A 12329-nucleotide genomic window follows, 5' to 3' on the forward strand; every position below is an offset into this window, starting at 1 on the left:
CATTTTCACACAGAAACCCTGTGCTCAGTGATAATGGCCATGCAGTCAGGAGAATTTCTGACCTCCCTGGATCTGTCTGAGGAGTACCTCCATATTCCCATCTGATTGGAGCACCGTTTTCTGCATTTCATGGCATTGGGGCGCTATTATCAGTTTCGGGCGCTGCCTTTTGGTCTAGCCATGGCTCCCAGAACCTTTTCCATGGTTATGGTGGTGGTGGTGGTGGCAAAGTTGAGAAAGGATAGAATCCTAGTACATCTGTATTTGGACGACTGGATGATTCGAGCCAAAGTGAACTCCTGGTTTCAGGAGCTTGGTTGGGTAGAGAACCTAGCCAGCCATTTCAGTCGGAGTATATGGATGTTCAGTTCGACACGATGCAGTAAAAAGGTTTCCTGCCAGAAGTTTGGATTCAGAAGTTGATGTTGCAAGTGCATCTTTTGGTGAATACTATATTCCCGAGAACGTGGTCTTATCTACAGGTCCTCGGTTTGATGGTGGCAATCTTGGAAGTGGTGTCGTGAATGAGAGCGCATGTGTCCTCTTCAGTGCTCCCTGCTGTCTCATTGGAACCCACAGTCTCAGGGCTATTCAGTTTGGCTCCACTTGCTGATGGAAATCTGCTCTCACTCCCAGTGGTGGTTGCAGGAGGATCATCTCAGAAAGGGAGTTTCTCTGATATTGCCAGACTGGTTGATAATCATGACAGATGTGAGACTCCAGGGTTCGGGAGCTTACTGTCAGGAACTAATGGTGCAAGGTCACTGGAATACAGTAGAGTCCCTCTGGAGCATCAACTGCATGGAATTCACCTGGCCCAAGCACGCCCGGTTGGCATGCTTGGGCCAGGTGAATGGTGAATCCTTATTTCATCCTGATGTGGCCCATTTCTTGAAGGGAGTGAAACATCTTCGTCCTCCCTTGTGGTTACCGGTTCCCTTGCGGAGTCTTAACCTGATGTTGAATTTCTTGGCGGGCCCTACGTTTCGACCTCTGCTTAGACTTTCCTTGTGGTTACTGACTTTGAAATGGTCTTTATAGTGGCAATATGTTCTGCACGTCTAATTTCTGAGCTGCAGGCCTTGTCTTGCAGGGAGCTGTTCCTTCGGGTGACTCCAGGGGCGATACAGTTGCGAACTGTTCCTTCATTTTTGCCAAAAGTGGTCTCAGATTTTCACTTGAATTGGTCCATTTCCCTGACATCTCTGGATAGGGAAAGAGATGCGGAGGAATATCGCCTGTTGTGACCCTTGGATGTCAAGAGACATGTCGTGAAGTATCTGGAGGTGTCTAAACTTTTCTGAAAGACAACTTGCCTGTTTGTCCTTCATGGTGGAGGTAAACAGGGCGAGCTGGCTTTGCTGGCTATAATAGCTCGCTGGATTAAGGAGGTAGTCACAGCTGTGTATGTGGATACTGAAAAGCCATTGCCTTATCAGGTTAGGACTCATTCCATTAGGGCTCAGGCAGTGTCATGGGCAGAAGTGAGATTGTTGTCTCCTGTCAACATTTGGCGAGTTGCAATGTGATCCTCCTTACACACCTTTTCCGGGTATTATCATCTGGATGTGCAGGCCTGGGAGGACACAGCTTTTGCATGTGTGGTTTTGACAGGACCATGGACAGCCTCCCGTCCTATTCGTGAGTTGCTTGGGTACATCCAACTGATCCTGAATTCATTTGTCTGGGTGCTAGGAAATGAGAAATTACTACTTACCTTATAATTCCCTTTTCCTTAAACTAGACAGATGAATTCAGCTTCCCGCCCGTGGATGCTGAATGATTGTGCTATTGTCCTCTCCTACGTGGTTGCATGTTCCAGGGGTTACTGGTAAGTGTCCAGACCCTATACTCGTGTTGATACATTCTTTGTCTGGGCTCAGTGTTTCCTGTTGACTGAGTACTGAAATGGTTTTGTGTTATTAATCAAGTTTTTGCTAGTCTGTCCAAAGTTGGCTTTTGAAGAGAATACTGGCAGGGTGATATCACTGCAGGAGTATATATACTGTGACTTCAGTTTGCGCTGTCTCCATCTGCTGGTAGAGGTGCATAAACCAATGGTCGTGAATTCATCTGTCTGGTTTAAGGAAAAGGAAATTATCAGGTAAGTAATAATTTCTAGAGATGTGCATTTGTTTATCACGAATTAGGCAATTTCAATGAAATTGCCTAATTCGTAGTGGTTTGGGGGACCTAAACCACAAAATGGATTTCCCCGAGCTTCGGGGAAAATTCGTTTTTTGGGTTAGTGCGGGGTGGGAGGGGCACATTTATTTAAAAAAAACAAAAAAAACCCCACCCCAACCCTTCAATTTTACTTTCTTACAACCCCCCCCCCCCCACCATCTTGATCCCTCCTCAAGACTTACTAAAAGCCCTGCTGGTACAGCGGGGTCCTGCGAGCGATCTCTCCCTCTGTGCCGTTGGGCTGTCGGGCCTGCTACAAATCAAAATGGCGCTGATGGCCCTTTCCCCTTACGATGTTACAGGGGCTACCGGTGCCATTGGTCAGCCCTGTCACATGGTAGGAGCAATGGACGGCCGGCGCCATCTTGTGCTCCTACCATGTGACAGGGGCCAACCAATGGCACCGGTAGCCCCTGTGACATAGTAAGGGCAAAGGCTATCGGTGCCATTTTGAATACTGGCAGCCGATGGCCCGAGTGCAGGAGATCACTCCAGACCCCTGCTGGACCACCAGGGACTTTTGGCAAGATGGCGCCGGCCATCCATTGCTCCTACCATGAGACAGGGGCTCACCAATGGCACCGGTAGCCCCTGTGACATCATAAGGGCAAAGGGCCATCGGCGCCATTTTGAGTCATAGCAGGCCCGACAGCCTGACTGCACGGAGGGAGAGAACGCTCGCAGGACCCCGCTGGACCACCAGGGCTTTTAGTAAGTCTTGGGGAGGGATCGGGATGGTGGGGGGGTTGTAAGAAAGTAAAATTGAAGGGTTGGGGTGTTTTTTTTTTCCATTCGGGGGTTTTTTTTTTAATTTGTTTTTCTGGTTTCGGGTTCGGGTTCCAGCTTCATTTTTGCAGAAAAACGACCCATGGGAAAATGAGTTTTCCCACGAAGCGCCCGAACTGAAACCCGACCCGAGCCAGAAAAACGAAGCTCATCGCTAGTAATTTCTCATTTTTGCTATTAACATAATTTTTTTAAATAAATAAAATCTCTGCAGGCCCATTTATGTGCAATGATGTACTACGGCCAGTTTTGAAAGCTGGGCTCTATATGTGTACAAAACAAAATGTTCCTACTTATTGAGTTCATGTACAAGATCACCAAAGAGAATCCCCTGTTGAGGATGTTTTTAATACTTTTCCTAGCTAGGTCCCCATCCATACGCACAAACACCTACCAATCAGGCTAAATACAAAGGAAATCTTCAGGGGCTAAAACAAACTGAATGTTTTTTTTTTCTACAAGCTTCTCCAGTGCTGTCTTTGACTTAGCTGGCCTTGTGTCTTCATAAGAGCATTTTTCTCTCTGCAGAGATTACAAGCAAGAATTCTCTCCTTTAATGCTCTTCTGATTCACCAAGCTGAATTTATCTAAACGATGATGGGAGAACTAGGAATAAGTTTTCATAACATATTCTTCCAAACCTCATAATATTAATGGCAGTCTATTAACTACACAAGACAAAAATATGGCAATGGAATATCTGAAGGATGAATTATAATCACAATTGTACGCCAAGGAGGTACTAAGCTCATATTGTGAGATGCACATAAGTACAGAATATGAGCTATAAAATCCCAGGATTTTATTTCTGAAGTTGACATCTGAAGAGAATCTTCTATATACAGTATATAATGTCCTTGGGAGAAGGTGGTATCTGTCTGTCTGCAGCACAGGATGGGAAGGCTTACCTGCATTCTTCTCCAAGAAGCCCTAGCAGAAGATTTCAGAGGACACTGCAAGTTATTTAGGTTTCAGCTTTCATAACACCCACACTTTTTCTAACAGCAAGAACTGAAAAGTTCATTTTTCCCAACAGCCTTAGCAGAGAACTTTAGAGGTTACTGCAAACCATCTAGCTTTCAGATTTTACAGTTCTTATGTTCTTTATTTATTTATTTATTTATTGGTTTTTATATACCGGAAGTTCCTGTATACAATACATATCACTCTGGTTCACATTTAACAGATATAGCTATCGCCGGGTAGGCGGTTTACATGGAACATATCAAATATAATATAATGAACAGAAGAACTATAATACAGTGTAATATATTATATTAAGAAACAACTAAGATCAACTTAGGTAACAACTTTCTAACAACAGATGGAATTGTCCTAGCAGACAATTCCAGAGGACACTGTGAGTTATCTAGGTTTCAGCTTTTGCATCCCCCACCCTGTTTCCAGCATCAAAGAGCTAGAAGGCTTATTTACATATTTTTCCTAGCAGTTTACAAAGAGGATTCTAGAGGACACTATGACCCATCTGGGTTTCAGCTTTTAAAGCTCTAGCATTCTAACAGAGTGCTAGGGGGAAGATTCATATGCAGAATTTTCCATGCAGCCCCGGTAGAGGACTGCAGAGAAAGCTGTGAGCCATCTAGACTTCAGCTTTTAAACACTAGAGGATCTGAAGACCCATTTGCATACTTGTCCCAGCAGAGGACATTGTGAGCCATTGACGTTTCAGTTTTCATAGCCCCTGCACCCTTTCTAATTACAAAGGACCTGAAGGGCTATTTGCATGCTTGCCCTAGCAGACGACACTGTGAAACATCTAGGTTTTAGCTTTCTCAGCCCCCACACAGTTTCCTGCAGTAGAGAACTAGAAGGCTCATTTGCATATTTTCCCCAGCAGCGGACTCCAGAGGATACTGCAAGCAATCTAGGTTTCAGTTTTTACTGCCCCCACACCCTTTCTAACAGCAGATGTCCTGAAGCTCTACGTTAGTGGCCCCAACCAGAGGGCACTGCGGGTTGTCTAGTGCTTCAGCTTCTATACTACTTCTAGAGGCAGAGAATTGGATGACTCATTTGTATACTTCTCCCAGTAGCCACAGCAGAGGACACTGTGAGCCATCTAGTTTGAGCTTTCACAGTAACTGCACTCTTTTTAACAGCAGAGGTCCAGAAGGCTCATCTGGATACTTCTCCCAGCAGCCCCAGCAGAAGACTTTAGAGAACACAATAAGCTTATCTAGGTTTCAGCTTCCACAGCCCAACTTCCACATCCCCTTTTTTCTTCCAGCAGCAGAGGCTCGGAGGGCATGTGCTAAAACATCACTTCCTATAAGTTTTCAAAACTAGATTTATAATTTTTATACACTAACAGGGAGTTAGTTTAAAACAAGGGTCCATAAGGCATGTAACCGAGTAGTTATAAGTAGATTAATTGTAGTCTCTGGAGGATCACTAACAGACAAATATATGATAAACCAATAGATTTAAAGTTCTTTAGTTTGAATATCTCCATTCCCTTAGACATTTTAAATTGCTAACAACTGGACAAAAATAAGATTCAGACAGTAGTGCAGCAGTGGGGGAGGGGGGTGTCTTTTGCACTGAGTGTCATAAGTATGATTATTTACTAGTTGAGAGGTTGTATGTGCACACTTAATGCAAAGAGCCCCTAGCCCTCAGAGAACAATTAGATATCTGAAGGCTAGCGTAGCTGAGGCTTGGGCTGGGGGGGGGGGGGGGGGGGGTAGCAGGCCGGCCTGGGGCTAGAGGAAGGGGCTTGGCCAAGAAGGGACTGGCTGTGCTGGGGCTAGGAGAGTGCAGGCTGTATTGAGGTTGCTTGGGGGGGGAGGTGCTGAGGACAAGCTATGCTGGGGCTGGGAGTGCAGGAGCAAGGCAGGCTGTACTAGGGCTGAAGGGGCGAAGGGCAAGCAGCTGGGGGCTGGAGAGGGGAGAGCAATAAATAGGAGCATCTGGGGAATTTCTCTAGGTGGCTGTGCTGCAGCTGGGGCTGGGAGGGCCAGGCTGGGGGTGGTGGTGTAGGTAGGCTGTGTGGAAGGGGGACTGTGGGGGAGGGGAGATGGAAGCCGGAGATGGAGCCGAGTAGACTGTGCTGTGGCTTGGAGCAGGAGGTAAGGTTATACTGGGGCTGTGGAGGGGGAGGGAAACTCATAGGAGTAACCAAGGAATTTCCACAGGGATCAGCTAGTATTTAATTATTAGCAAAAGTGAAGCTAAAAACAAGAACTAACCTCTTTGAAAAGACTGTATACATGTTGCTGAAATGCTATATGTATGGCTAACACAGTACTGCAATATTTTTTTTTAATGCTAATCACATAAGCTACTATTTGAATGTGTTCATACAAGTGAAAAAGTCCATAATTAGACTTTATTGCCATGTTATGTATCTTGGATAATAAATTGAAAAAAAATGGCATTCAATTTATGCCCCTTGCAATTAAATTAGCCATATAAAATGTTTTATGATAACTATGAGTCATCTAAAAATACTCAGTATATTATTTGAAGTTAATTATTCCTGAATTCCTTAGTCATCCTGATTTAGCATATTTCAAGTTTTAGGTTTTGCACAGTTACAACTGTGACCTTCACTTGCCTTCTTTCTGAAGCTTGTAAGTAGTGGTCTTGTTATAGCCAGATTTACCAAGGCTTTCTATGGGTTGAAGGACAACAAAATTGCTTTTCTTTTACAAGTCCAAATTATAAAGCATATCCTTCCATTCTTCTGTAACTAAAATGGCCTCTTTTCATTTTCTGCAGCAAACTATCATCAATAAAGTATTTTTCACATTGTGTTTCCTGTGTTGTGGTTTATTTGCAATTTTATGGTTGACTGGAGACTGCCTTATGTCGCGTCTTATTTGCTAACCACAGCATTGATGCTTCAAAAATAAGTGCGAGTCCCATGATTTTTAGGTACTGTGGGTAGGCGGCAGTGCCCTCGGTTTTCTTCAAGGCCTAAGACTGAGAGCAGGGCTTCCCAAACCTGTCCAGGTGACCTCCACAGCCAGATTTCCGAGTATCTACAATGAATATATATGTGATAAATCTGCATGCATTAGAGACCCATTATATGCAAAACGTTTTCATGCATATTCTTGAAAACCCAACTGGAGTGGCTATAGGGCCACCAAAACAGAATTGGGAAACGCTGTTCTAGAGAGAGAGGCAGATACCAAGATGCCATTTACCTTTAAGAGGCAAGCTGGAGAATGTAGCAGTTTTCTCTCTTCTGAAAAAGTCTTTAGGCTGCAAGTCCTGGGAAAGCATCTGCTCCATAAATGCTCCGTACCACGGGAAGGTGAGAATTCCAGTTTTATTTTATCTTCTCTCTCTCTTTTCCTTTTCAGAGGGGTAACTTTCCCATCTCTTTTGCTCACTCTCTCCCGTCCCCCCCCCCCTCCCATTTTCCATGGTTTAATATCTTCCTTCCCTCTACTTTCTTTTCTATGTTCTCTATCACTCCTCGAGCTTTCCACTTTCATTCCTACTACCCCTTTCCTGCCTTTGTGATTCTTCTCATGATGTTCTCACATCATTCCTTCTTCTTGACCTCTTCCACTTCCTTTCCCACACTTTTCTCCTGCGATACTCCTCTCCCCTTCTACCCTCTCACCCCCTCCTCTCCCCTTCTACCCTCTCACCCCCTCCTCTCCCCTTCTACCCTCTCACCCCCTTCCTTTTCCTTCATACTCTAGCTTTACACCTTTGCTCTGCCCTTTGTTTGCTCAAGCTCTGTCTTGGTTCTCTGCGTAGATGGCATATATAGGAGGTCTGGGGAGGCTGAGCCTAAAGAGAAAGCACTAGCCAGCTTGACCCATGATCACACAGGTGGAATCATCATGGGGGAGATACTGGACAGCCAGTACAGTACCAGTCAGGGCACCAGGGACCGCTGGCAGAGGCAGCACACACACTGCTGAGAGTTGGCTGGCTCATGGCACTATGACAGTGTTTTTAAAATTCACAGGCCAGCTGTGCTGATCTTGTGCTTCATGAGAACTGCACAGTCATCTGCAAGTTTCAAAAACACATGGTGAAGTGTGCCAGACCAAACACTCCAGTGGCTGAGCTGTCCAAGGCCTATAACATTGTGCCTCGTGCCTTCTCTATTCTGCAACACCACTTAGAAGCCATTGACATTGACATGGCATTGTCCAGGACAGTTGCTCACTTGGAGAGAAAGAGAGAGGAGTGCAGCACAGGGCGAGCACTGCCTTGCTTGCATGGGAGATGGAGGGGATTAGCACCAAGAGAGGCCTATGCTAACCATGCCTGGCATAGCACTTGCATGTGACCCTCTTGGCCTGTAGACAGTGGGGAGCTGGCAGAGAGAACCTCAGGCGCCACTGTACAGGTGCTTCCTGGATCTGAAGCTTTGTTCCCCAGGGCCTTGCTGCTAGGGATGTGCATTTGTTTAAAACGAAACTGCAAAATACGATGAATAAGGCTAATTTGTTTCATTCGGGAGGCCCCACAACAAATTGGAGGCTGGCCAAATGAAACAAACTTTATTCGTTACTTTTATTTTAAACTAATAATTTGGGCCTAGGTCTAGGCCTGAAGCAGGGGCCATGACCTATGCCCGAACACGAAGCTGGGGCCTCATCTAGGGCATAGGCCAAGGCTCAAAGCAGGGGTCGCAGCCTAGGCCCGAATACGATGCTGGGGTCTTGGCGGAAACACGGGCCAACACTGGGGCCTCGGCCAAGACCCCTGAAAATTAAACTAAAAAAACAAAAACTTACTTGATCCATCGGGTATCCGATGAAAGCTGGGTCCTGATGGCAATTGTATGGCAATTGTACAGCAAGTGCTGTACATCAAAATGGTGCCATCCTCCGGGTGATGCCAGTGGATGCCGTGTTTGTGCTGCGAGCCGAAGAAAGAAGAGCACACCTGAAGAGGAGCTCTGAAGTCTGGGCTCTGATGCCTGGGCCTGACCCTGGAAAACAAAAAAGGATTAGATGCCCAAGTCTTTTTCAATCTTTATTGCAATGGAGATGTGTTTAAAATTTGTTTGTTTCTGGCCGAGTTTCGCCGCCCGTATGGTGGCTGCCTCAGGGGCTTGGACTCTCATTGAAACTGTGATAAGGGGAGACGGCACATACAGTTCAGGGAGTGAAGGCACCGTCCTTTGAATAGAGCCTACGAGATTGTGATTTTTGCAGAGCATTTAAGTTGCTCCCAACACAAATTGTTTTAAAAGAGATTTATTTCCAAGCTTGATGCTACATTAATGGTCCCAAGTTTCAATGAGAGCCCAAGCTGCCTCAGGGTGGCCCTTCCAGTCCTGCCCATGAATGCTGTGTTTTTGTGGGCCGGCCATGCTGATCATATGCACTGCAGTATCAGCACAATTGGTCTATGAATTTTGGAATTGCTGAAGGTGTCATGCTTGCATTTTGAAGCAGTTGGCAGTTGGAATGGCTGGTGTGTCAGTAGAATAGGTTCCCCAAACTTCCAGCTCACATGCCAGCTATGATTCTTTGCCTCTTAGTCTCTGTCCCCATAGTTCTCTTTCTTCTCTTACCCCACACATTTGCTTTCTTCATTCTTTCTTTCCTGGTCATTGTCCCTTTTCATCTATTTTTTTTTCACCACTAGTCATTGCCATTTTCTTCTGCCCTTTTTCTCTCTCTTCACTTGTCCTTCTCCATGCATATTTTCTCACTTCCTCTTTTACTATATCACCCATTGCATTTTCCTATTACCGGTACTTTGCTTCCTTTTTACATGCTCAAATTTGCCTTGCAGAACCACTCACTCTACCAAGCTCATACTGTTGACTTCGTGGAAAACATGAAGCAGTTGAAATTCATACAGTGAGAAGCACCAGCTGAAAGAGCTGGCATTACCAAGTTGGACAAATACCAAAAAATATGATCATACAACCCCAATTTTAAAGGAACTACATTGGTTGCCTATCCTTTTTAGAATAAAATATAAGACACTAGTTTTAATCCACAAAACAATTTTTAATGATAAAAGCGAATGGTTTAACGCAGCCTTACGCTTACACACCCCTCAGCGTAACCTGCATTCTGCAGGGAAAGGATTTTTAACAATCCCATCACCCAGATCTGCACTTTTGAATATGGTGAGAGAGAGAGGGAGAGCACTATCACTGGCAGGTCCAGGATTATGGAACAAATTACCACCTGACTTACGGCGAGAAGTGAATACACAGACTTTTAAAAAGAACTTAAATACTTGATTATTTTTATAGGCTTTTACTTGATGAGCTTAGCATCAGTGAAGGTTTCAGGTTTTTTTATTTTTAGTTCTGTTTATTTTATTTTATTTCCATTTGTATTAATTCTTATTTAAAAATTGTTTTATTTCTGATGTACAGTATTTTATGCCAATTTATATGAGAATTTGATGTTTTATAGTTAATGATTTGTTTTACAGATGCTTTATAGTTATTTAATGATTTGTTTTACGAATGTACTCATTAATATGACTTTGCTATTTGTACTGTAAACCGGTGTGAAGCTACCTTGAACATCAGTACACAAAAATACACAAATAAATAAAGTCGGATGGTCAGAATGAAACATGAAGGCCTTTGACCTTCAAACTCATGTCTCATACTGTCCGTGAGGTATGCACACATACTGTATACCTTTACATGCACATGGCATGCTGGGTGGTATTCCACACTTACACAAGGTTTTCATCTAAAGCCCCACACCAATAAAATACAAGTTTACAGATATTACAGAGGGTTCTTTAATTTTCTACAAGTTCATAATATTCACATGATATTAGTTCAAGACATTAGCACCTCGTTCTGTTTTAAGGACTTATGGTTTCAAGCAAGGCACATTTTTGTTTGTGTTTGCTTGTTAAGACCGTTCTCTGGCTGCACCTGCTGCAGAGGATATCATTGGTGAAAACCCTTGTTGTCACACTCAGATATAACTCCCCCCAGACGACAGACCACACATAAGGTCTGATCCATGAGTGATAACTGTGCTAACGTGCACTTTCAGCTCCATGTCGTTCTACTGCATCTGTTATTTTTCCTTCTCATCAAAAGCTGTCGCCTCCGTTGTAGGCCTGTTCATGCTGCCATGGTGCAGAAGTCGATGAATCTGTTTGACAGGAGTGAAATTGATCACTTGCAGGCTGGCTCTTTCAGATACATGGGAAACTGTGATAGTTTGCTCTGACCGGGGCATGATGATAGGAAGCAGTTCAGAGGAAAACGATAGGGAAAAACAAGGGAGTGATTTAGAATAGAAGGATGAGGCTCAGCATGTCAGAGATAAGTGAATAGGGAGATGAACAGGAAGATAGAAACAGACAAAAAAGCAAATGCAGATGGAACTGGGATAGAGCGAATCACAAGATGGGCAAACATAAAAAAGCAAATAAAGGTGATGAGCGGTACAGGAATTTGCAGCATGAGATCTTGTTTTCACTATTCATATTTAATGAGAATAATATTCACAGAAGGATTTCCCTAGTCACTAACAGGACACATCATACGGTTTATGTAAGACTGCTAATGTAACTTCCACTGATATACTATGGTATTTCCAAGTATATATAGGGATATTTCTGCTGCAGTAATTTATTTACTATGGGTCAATGTTATTTTTTTTCAATGTGTTGAGTGAAAAAAAACAAACAAACAGATGAAGACAAAAACAAATATTGTTTTCAGCTGGGTCCTGGAGGTGGAGATTAAGGGGGCAATTGTGAAACAGTCTGCATACGGTAATTGCAAAGTGCACAGATGTTTTTTTTAACATTTGTCCCTTACACTAATATTCAGTGATAAACAATGTAGGTGAATATTCATTGAAAATTTGTAGAAAGTGAAACTCAGCAGCTAGCATTCAGCTGCTCTGCAGGGTGAAATTTTCACCCTGATGGATCAGGCTTGCAGACTCCATCTGCCCATAGGCACCTATTTCCTTTAGTACAGTTAGATATTGGTATCAGTCAATCAGAGGCCAGATCCAGCAGGAATAGCCGGACCATCAAAACCTGCAGAATTTGAGCAGAGGCAGCCAAAGAATGGGCAGGCCTAGAGACTGATTAGAGAAAGGTTTAGCACGCTAGCAGGGAAGTCTATGGGGGAGCTTGCATTGTTGCTGTCCGTGCTGCTCCTCTTCTGTGATGGAGCATTGTGTATGTGTGTGTGAGAATTTTGATACAAATTTAACAGTTAAAAAAAAAAAAAGATTAAAGCCGATTTTTAAATATTTGTTCTCAATTCCATTTTCTCACAGTGATTGACAATTCTTCCTTGCCATCTTGATTGATTGATCAGGACAACTGTGAGCATGGGCAATCCTTTCATGACAACACCTGCACTATCCTTTTCTTATCCCTGTGCCCATAGCTCATCATGTGACCGA

At 43.9% G+C, this 12329-nt stretch overlaps 1 long non-coding RNA gene across 1 annotated transcript in view; it reads right to left on the reverse strand.

The window, feature by feature from the left end:
- LOC115092764 overlaps nt 1-12329 on the reverse strand; it is a 135252-nt gene that overhangs the window by 111808 nt on the left and 11115 nt on the right. Inside the window, exon 2 of the long non-coding RNA XR_003857072.1 lies at nt 8703-8899. This is a non-coding gene — a long non-coding RNA (uncharacterized LOC115092764). The remainder of the gene's footprint in view (nt 1-8702; nt 8900-12329) is intronic.

The sequence above is a fragment of the Rhinatrema bivittatum genome, chromosome 5 (genome assembly GCF_901001135.1).
Source record: "Rhinatrema bivittatum chromosome 5, aRhiBiv1.1, whole genome shotgun sequence".
Lineage (NCBI taxonomy): Eukaryota > Metazoa > Chordata > Amphibia > Gymnophiona > Rhinatrematidae > Rhinatrema > Rhinatrema bivittatum.